Raw genomic sequence first — 7,779 nt, 5'->3', positions numbered from 1 at the left:
GCTATACTACTGAAATGTCCCCCAATCAAGGCCCCAGCTTCCACAAAATATTATTCTTTATTCCGAACATACAGGGTTACCTTGATGTCAAAGATGATTCTCTACTTTATTAAAAAGATGCAGAGTTCTGGGATTCTAATTACTAATCGGCAAGTTGAGCTTCCCTGATGTACTCCTGTCATAATTAGAAGGCCTAATCCCACACTTTAAATAAACAGCAGCTTTGGAGTTGAAAAAAAGAAATTACATTGATGTTAAATCCCCATTCAGCCTCACCGCCACCAATAGAAAAAAAGATTCCACAAGTATGGTTTGTGTCAATTATATAAACCAGGGCTCAAATCAAACAAGAATATTGAACTATGTTGTTGTGCTCTCAAAAAAGTTGCCAATATTTGAAATTGTGATCATGACGTTGCAAATACTATAAGACCATGTCCCTTTTGATACATATTAATGCAGTTCTGACTGCCATCTTAACTTTTTTGACACGCGTCTGTGGACATCCCTTATTTACATACACATATCTCCCACAGAGAGGGCCTCCTCAGGGTGCCGTCGGCCAGACAATGCCGGCTGACGACCCCCAGGAGGAGAGCCTTCTCTGTGGTGGCACCTACCCTATGGAACAATCTACCCCCAGAGATACAAGTGATCTCCGACCTCCGGATTTTTCGTCGGGCCCTAAAAACTCATTTTTTTCAGCTAGCCGGTCTGTCCTGATTTTAGGGTTAGTTTTAAAATTTTAATATTTATTTTAATTGACAAGTTTTAAATTATGGGCCAAATTTATAAATTATTTTAACTTTATTTTTAACTGTGATGTTTGTATAGATGTTTTTTATCTGGCTGTTCACCGCCCTGAGTCCGAAAGGAGAAGGGCGGTATAGAAATTCGAATAAATGAAAATGAAATGAAATATCTGGGGGTGGAAAGAGCATCCATGTAACAGTATGGAGGAGAGAGAGTTATGGAAACATGAAAGAACAATGGCTGAACCTGACAACAATGTAACTTTGTCATGCACAGCATGGTTCACACATATTCTAAACCACAAAATGTTGCTTGTTGATTTAGTGATGGGATCTCTGAACCAGTATACAATAAACTAGTTTCATAAATGTGGATGTAGGATTTTTTAAAGAAGCATAAATTGCTGGTATTCAGGGACTATTTAAGCTTCTGGACCTTTCTCCAAAGGCCTACTCAGACTCATATCTAAATAAAACATTGTGTTGATTATTCATATTGAAATAATAAGCAATACAATTCAATACTGGAGAAATTGGACATATTTAGAGGGTGAGACACATAAAGGGATACTCTGCTACTTTCCAAGAATTTGAATAACTATCGCTTAAACAGTCATGACCTGTTCTTGCTGTTAACCTAGAATGGAGCACGCAGAATAAAGGATTTAAGTTATAAGGAAGGAAAAATTTAATTCATTGTTATGAATGGATTGATTGGTCGATTGATTAACTTACTGTTAGTACAAAATCAATAATTTACAATTTGGTTAAAAATCAAGACTTTAAAAACAATGAGATAATACAAATGATTGGAGCATTGCCCTCGAGAGCTACAGCATATTCAAAAGAAACAGACTCAACATGGATATAACCTGCATAAGTAATTTTCTGCATGAAAATCTAAAGTGAACTAAAGGGATGAGCTAATCTTTGGGAGATATGCCCATATCCATACAAAAAAAGGCTTTTTCAGTATGTGAGAATAAAAGAAAAGCCAAAGAGGATGAAGGGCTATTGCAAGGAGAAAAGAATGAATTGATTGTAGGTGATGGCAGAAGGAGAATGCAGTAATTCATATTTTACATGTCTTATATCTAGAAGGAAATTAAGCCCAAGATGATCATTCTTGAGCCACTAGGGGAAGAAGGTAAGTGCAGCATAGAATAGAGAAGGTGAAAGAACTCTTAACAAATTTAAATGAATTAAAGTCTCTAGGGCCACATAGATAACATCCTAGGAAATGGGAATAACTAGTGCATAACTGTTCTCAGTCAACGTTTAGAACTCTTGGAGAAAAAAACTTGAAATCCCAAAAGAACGGATAAGACCAAATGTCAAAAAGAAAGGAAGAAGAAGGAAGTTACAGATGTTAGCTTGTCATCTATAACGGCTCAGGCCCTTAAATGATTAAACATATTTATGAACACTTGAATAGAAAGACACAAGAAAAGACAGCATAGCTTCTTCACAAGCATGTCAGACTACACTAACTTGATTTCTTTTTTCAACAAAATTAAGTTAACAAAGTTTCTTAAAATATCCTCATTATTAAATTGGTAATATAAGGCAAAATACTAACTGTTAGGTGGGGTCATATTTATTGTATCCAGAGAATATTCATAAATAGTTGCTTATCATTTTGGAAAGCCGTATTAAAACCTAGGCTCTGCTTTGTTCAACATTTTTATTCATGACTTGGATGAAGGGGATTGCAGGAATGATTATCAAATTTGCAAATGACACAAAACTAAGAGTAATGGCTAACTCTAGTTCAGGAAAAAATTGAAAAAGATCTAGACACACGCAAACAATGGACTAAAACAAGCTGAACAGAATTTAACAGGGAGAAATATAGACTCTTACAATGGTGGGTAAAAATAGGAAGGCACAATAAAAAGTTTCGTTGTATGAAAAAGATATTAATATTTTAGTAGCTCATAAATTGATCATGAGCCAATAATGTGATGCAGCTGCTAAAAGAGGCAAATAATATTTTAGATTGTATGAACAGTAAATAGAGTCCAGATCAATGGAAATAATTGTCCCTTTCAGTTCTGCTTTGGTCAAACCCCTTGGATTATTTATTTATTTATCTATTTATCTATTTGCTCATCTCATAAATGCAACTCTGGATGGTTGACAGAATTTAAAAGGTACAGCATAAAAACACATTTTACAATTAAAACACAAAATAGCAACAGCACTTAGACTTATATACCACTTCATAGTGCTTTACAGCCCTCTGTTTACAGAGTCAGCATATTGCCCCAAATTATCTGGGTCCTCATTTTACCAACCTTGGAAGGATGAAAGGCTGAGTCAACCTTGAGCTGATCAGAATCGAACTGTTGACATTGGGCAGTGAGTTAGCCTGTAATACTGCATTCTAATTACTGTGCCGCCATGACTCAGTATACTGCAGTGAATCTCCATCTATTTTACTGAACAAATGTTTTCAATACTTTAAATGTATAAAGTTTCCCAAAAATTAGTTAGAGTTAATGTAATCTCAGGCAGTATGATGTTCCATTCCAAGGGCAGGCATAGCTGTGGAAAAGGCATGCCTTCTGGGTCCCACTAAGTGACCACTCTTGATTGATGGGATCCAGAGCATGCTCTTCCTTCCCAACCTAATGGGATGGGCAGAAAGGATGGGAGTATGGCAGCCCCTCAAATACTGTTCTTAGCTTCACAGTCTTAAAGGATATTGGCAAATTTAAAAAAAAAAACTGTTCTCTTGTTAGATAAACAAGAGCAGCCCAGAAAAAATAGGAATGGATGAGAAAGAAGCAGAGTTTGATGAGATGGGCAGCTATGCAACTTTGATTAATGAATAGTAACAAATAAATAAATTCCACATAGATCTGCTGTGACTCTCTTTAGAGGAAAAAGAAAGAAAGAAAGAAAGAAAGAAAGAAAGAAAGAAAGAAAGAAAGAAAGAAAGAAAGAAAGTCTTCCAATATTTCTTGTGGTGTCAATTTACTGACACTTGGCTGTGCAAGCAACAAACAACTCTTACAAAAGATTGCTCATGTGGAAATACCCTAAACCCTTAGGACTCTTTTGGGCTCAACAGACCTTGGTTGATTTACACCCATCAATAATCTGTCTACTCTTCTGTCTCAATAGTTTCTGTACTACATCTACAGACATGTATGCTAATAGCAACTAATGGATGATCTGCCAATTAACTGCATGTTCTTGCTTTTATGTATGACATATTGTACTGTGCATTGATTTTTAATCTGCCTAGGCTAGCATTTATCATGCAGGATAAGAAGTCTGATGTAAAGAAACAGCCTCTTTATTTTTCTTGACAATTATTCATCAACCTGGTCTTTCTGACCTTTCTGCTATAGGCAATGGCACCCAAAAGTAAAGAAAAAGGGGAAATAGAAAAACAATATACAGAACATCTTTTAAAATTAAATTAACCCCTCAAAAAAAAAAACCCAGATACTACATGCCTAATCTTCAGTCTTGAACATCTGCAATAGAAGAATTTCAAATCCTAAGGGCAGGGGGGGGGGAAATAAGGCAAGATATTTAAGAACCACTGATTCAGAGAAGTCATGTTTCTCTAAATTGGTATTTCCAACTGAGTTGAATTTCAGTTGATTTAAATTTCAGCCAGCACAGAGTTGATGTTCAATAAATCTGTAGAGCACTACTGTGTTTCTCGGAAAATAAGACCCTATCTTTTTTTTTTTTTTTTTTTTGAACCCTGAAATAAGCGCTTGGTCTTATTGCCATGCACTCAAAAGCTCGATTGGGCTTATTATTAGGGGATGTCTTATTTTGGGGGAAACAGGGTAGTTTTTCAAAAATCAAACAGATACTACTGGACCAGCGGTGGGATTCAAAATATTTTACTACTGGTTCTGTGGGCGTGGCTTGGTGGGCATGGCACGGCATGGCTTGGTGGGTGTGGCTTGGTGGGCGTGGCAGGGGAAGGATACTGTAAAATCTCCATTCCCTCCCCACTCCAGGGGAAGGTTACTGCAAAATCCCCATTTCCTCCCAATCAGTTGGGACTCAGGAGGCAGGGAATAGATGAGGGTGGGGCCAGTCATAGGTGGTATTTACCGGTTCTCCGAACTACTCAAAATTTCTGCTATTGGTTCTCCAAAACTGGTCAGAACCTGCTGATTACCACCACTTTACTGGACTAGATGATCCAATCTTTCTCCTAAAACTAGAAACAAAGGGGCCACCTTATTTGGTACAGAATATATCCAGCCCCTGCTTAGCAAAGGAAGAAAAAGCCTTTGCCTCACAAATTGAAGTTAAGCCCCCAACTTCATCCGAACATTACAGGAGGAGGAAATAATAATAGAAAGCAAGAGGGCAACTGGGTATAACTGCAGTTGTATCCACAAAACTCTAAAAATGGACAGGGGTAAAAGTCATAGAAGAATGCTACTATGATTGCAAAAGTAAATTATAATACCCAGCAAAAGTCAGATTTATTGAGTTCACGGGACGTGGCATTTTTATTTATTATAAGGACGGTTTATATAGAGTTCCCAATCATTTTCAGTTGGCAGTCTTAACCCCAAATAATTAGCTAAATTCCAAACAGGTAACCTTGTCCAAACAAACAACCTTCCTTTCATTATGTATTTATTTATTTATTTATTAATGCAATTATCTTTGCAGCATCATGGAAAATCATGGTTCTCTTCCTCCCATTCCCCATCCTGTGGCGTGGTAACCAAGCAAAGAATTTCTCAGTGAGAACTGCCATTGAAAGTTTGCTTTTGAATAATATTCTTAACCAATACAGCTTTATAAAGTATATAAAGAAAGAAAATTAAACACTACACCTTCTTGCCCATGCAAAAGAAAACAATAAATAACAACAAATATTTAATGATTCACAAACATTAAGAGGAAGAGATGGAATAACAATAACGTTAGCATGCAGCGTTGAGAAATCAACCGACATTTTAAAAGGCCTCAAGCATATTGATTTTAAAGCCATTAGGGCTACGTGTTCTGCGTTGATTACAAATAATTAAATTCAGAGACACTGGCTGATATATATGCAACGTCCAAAACAAATTATGTGTTAGATTACTATAGGAATTTCATGTCAAATAATTAACGGGTGGTGGTGAAATGAGTTAGAGATATACATTAACATTACAGTTGACTAAGAAATAACATTAATAGCATTTTCAGCTCTTGGTATTAATTATAAGATTTGCAAAATATTTGTACTAAAAGCCTTAAAGATATAGGAGAAAATCTGAACTGTAACTAAATATATTTTGGGTCAATTAAAATAATTTCAGCAAAAGACTTGCTGAACTCATTTTATCTTTTTGTTTTGAGCATTATTTTGCACAAGGTTTTTGAAATTGCACAAGGAGTAACATATGTTGCTTTAAGATCATAGACTGCTTGTTTCATAATAAACATTCTGATATAGTAGTGCCTTTTATAGGTGTTATAGGTATTCTACTACTTCTCCTCAAAACCCAGCCTAGCCTTTGTGGTGGCAATGTTGGAAGATGAAACTCCAAATGTCTTCAAGATACCAGGCTGGAAAAAGTTAGGACTGATTAGATTGATAGGATTGATGGGATCAATTTTTTATTCATTCACTCATCCACTCATTCATTACAGTACATGCCATCAAATTGGTGGTAGCTGCTAGTGACCACATAGATAGACATTCTCCAAGATGATCTGGCCCGAAATTGGTCCTCAGATCTTTGAATGGTGCACCCTTTGTCTTGCTCTGTGACTGTCTGGCTGCTAGTCAAACTGTTCTCTTTTCTTCCACTTTTTCCAGCACTATTCATTTCTCTAGAGAGTTAGGTCTTTGCATGATGATTGCACAGGGTGTGTGAGTGTAAGAGGTGGAATTCAGATTTTTTTACAACTGGTTCTGTGGGCATGGTGTGGCTTGGTGGGCATGGCTTGGCAGGCATGGCAAGGGAAGGATATTGCAAAATCCCCATTCCCACCCCACTCCAGGGGGGAGGATATTGCAAAATCTCCATTCCCTACCCCACTCTGGGGCCAGCCAGAGGTGGTATTTGCCGGTTCTCCGAACTACTCAAAATTTCCGCTACCAATTTTCCAGACCCTGTCAGAACCTGCTAAATAATACTCCTGGTGTGTGTGTGTGTGTTTGTGTGTGTGTGTGTGTGTGTGTGTGTGTGTGTAGACAAGGCCAGAAGACAGTGATGCTGATGTCATGGTGCCAAATGACCGTAACATCAAAAAGAAGGAATATGAGAAGCTGGAGAACTACCAGGCCTGAAGGAACAAACTGGAAAAGATGTGGAAACTAAAGGCCAAGGTGGTCCCACTAGTGATAAGAACATTAGGGCTGTGATTCCTTAACTGGGAGAGTGGCTCCAAAAGAACCCAGGAGTAACATCAGAGCTCTCTTCAGAAAACCAAGAACCATCACACTCTCAGATCTCTGGTAAAGGTGGTATTGAGGAAGCCACATACCACCCATAGAGATGAGAAGGGACATAGCTAGCTAGCATGGGACTAGCTTATTTGAGCAACTCTTCTCCCCCGTTACACCTCCCCATCCCATGCAGGAGAGGATGTTAAGGGTCCCATCTATTAAGGAATGTTGTCTGATAGGATCCAGAAGGACAACCTTTTCTGCCATGGCACCTGTGAAGAACAGGCTGCTTGACAAAATTTAAGGCACTCATGTTGCCTTCTTTCCCTCCCATTTGATCCTTTTCCCAAGCATCAACACAGCAGAGTTCATAAAACAAGCAGCATTTCTTGTTTTTCTGTGTCTGTTTCCATCTTCAATGTCAATACAGATGTCTTTATAAAATTGCTTCTTGTCTTGTTGACAACTATCTGAAATCTTTCATTACATTCCTTTCTGAGATCTTCTTGCCTTTGGCTTTTCATCTCTTCTTAACAATTTCCATCATCTGTTCTTATGTTCAGTTTGCATTTTCCTGTTTCTTGGTCTTTGACAGCTGGTTATTCACATTCATCCATTGCAACTTATTTGATTTCATTCCATAGTTCTTCTGGT

Source organism: Pantherophis guttatus, chromosome 1 (assembly GCF_059756535.1).
Source record: "Pantherophis guttatus breed Tessera chromosome 1, ASM5975653v1, whole genome shotgun sequence".
NCBI lineage: Eukaryota > Metazoa > Chordata > Lepidosauria > Squamata > Colubridae > Pantherophis > Pantherophis guttatus.
The sequence above is the reverse complement of the archived record's forward strand: the minus strand, read 5'-3'. Positions refer to the sequence as shown.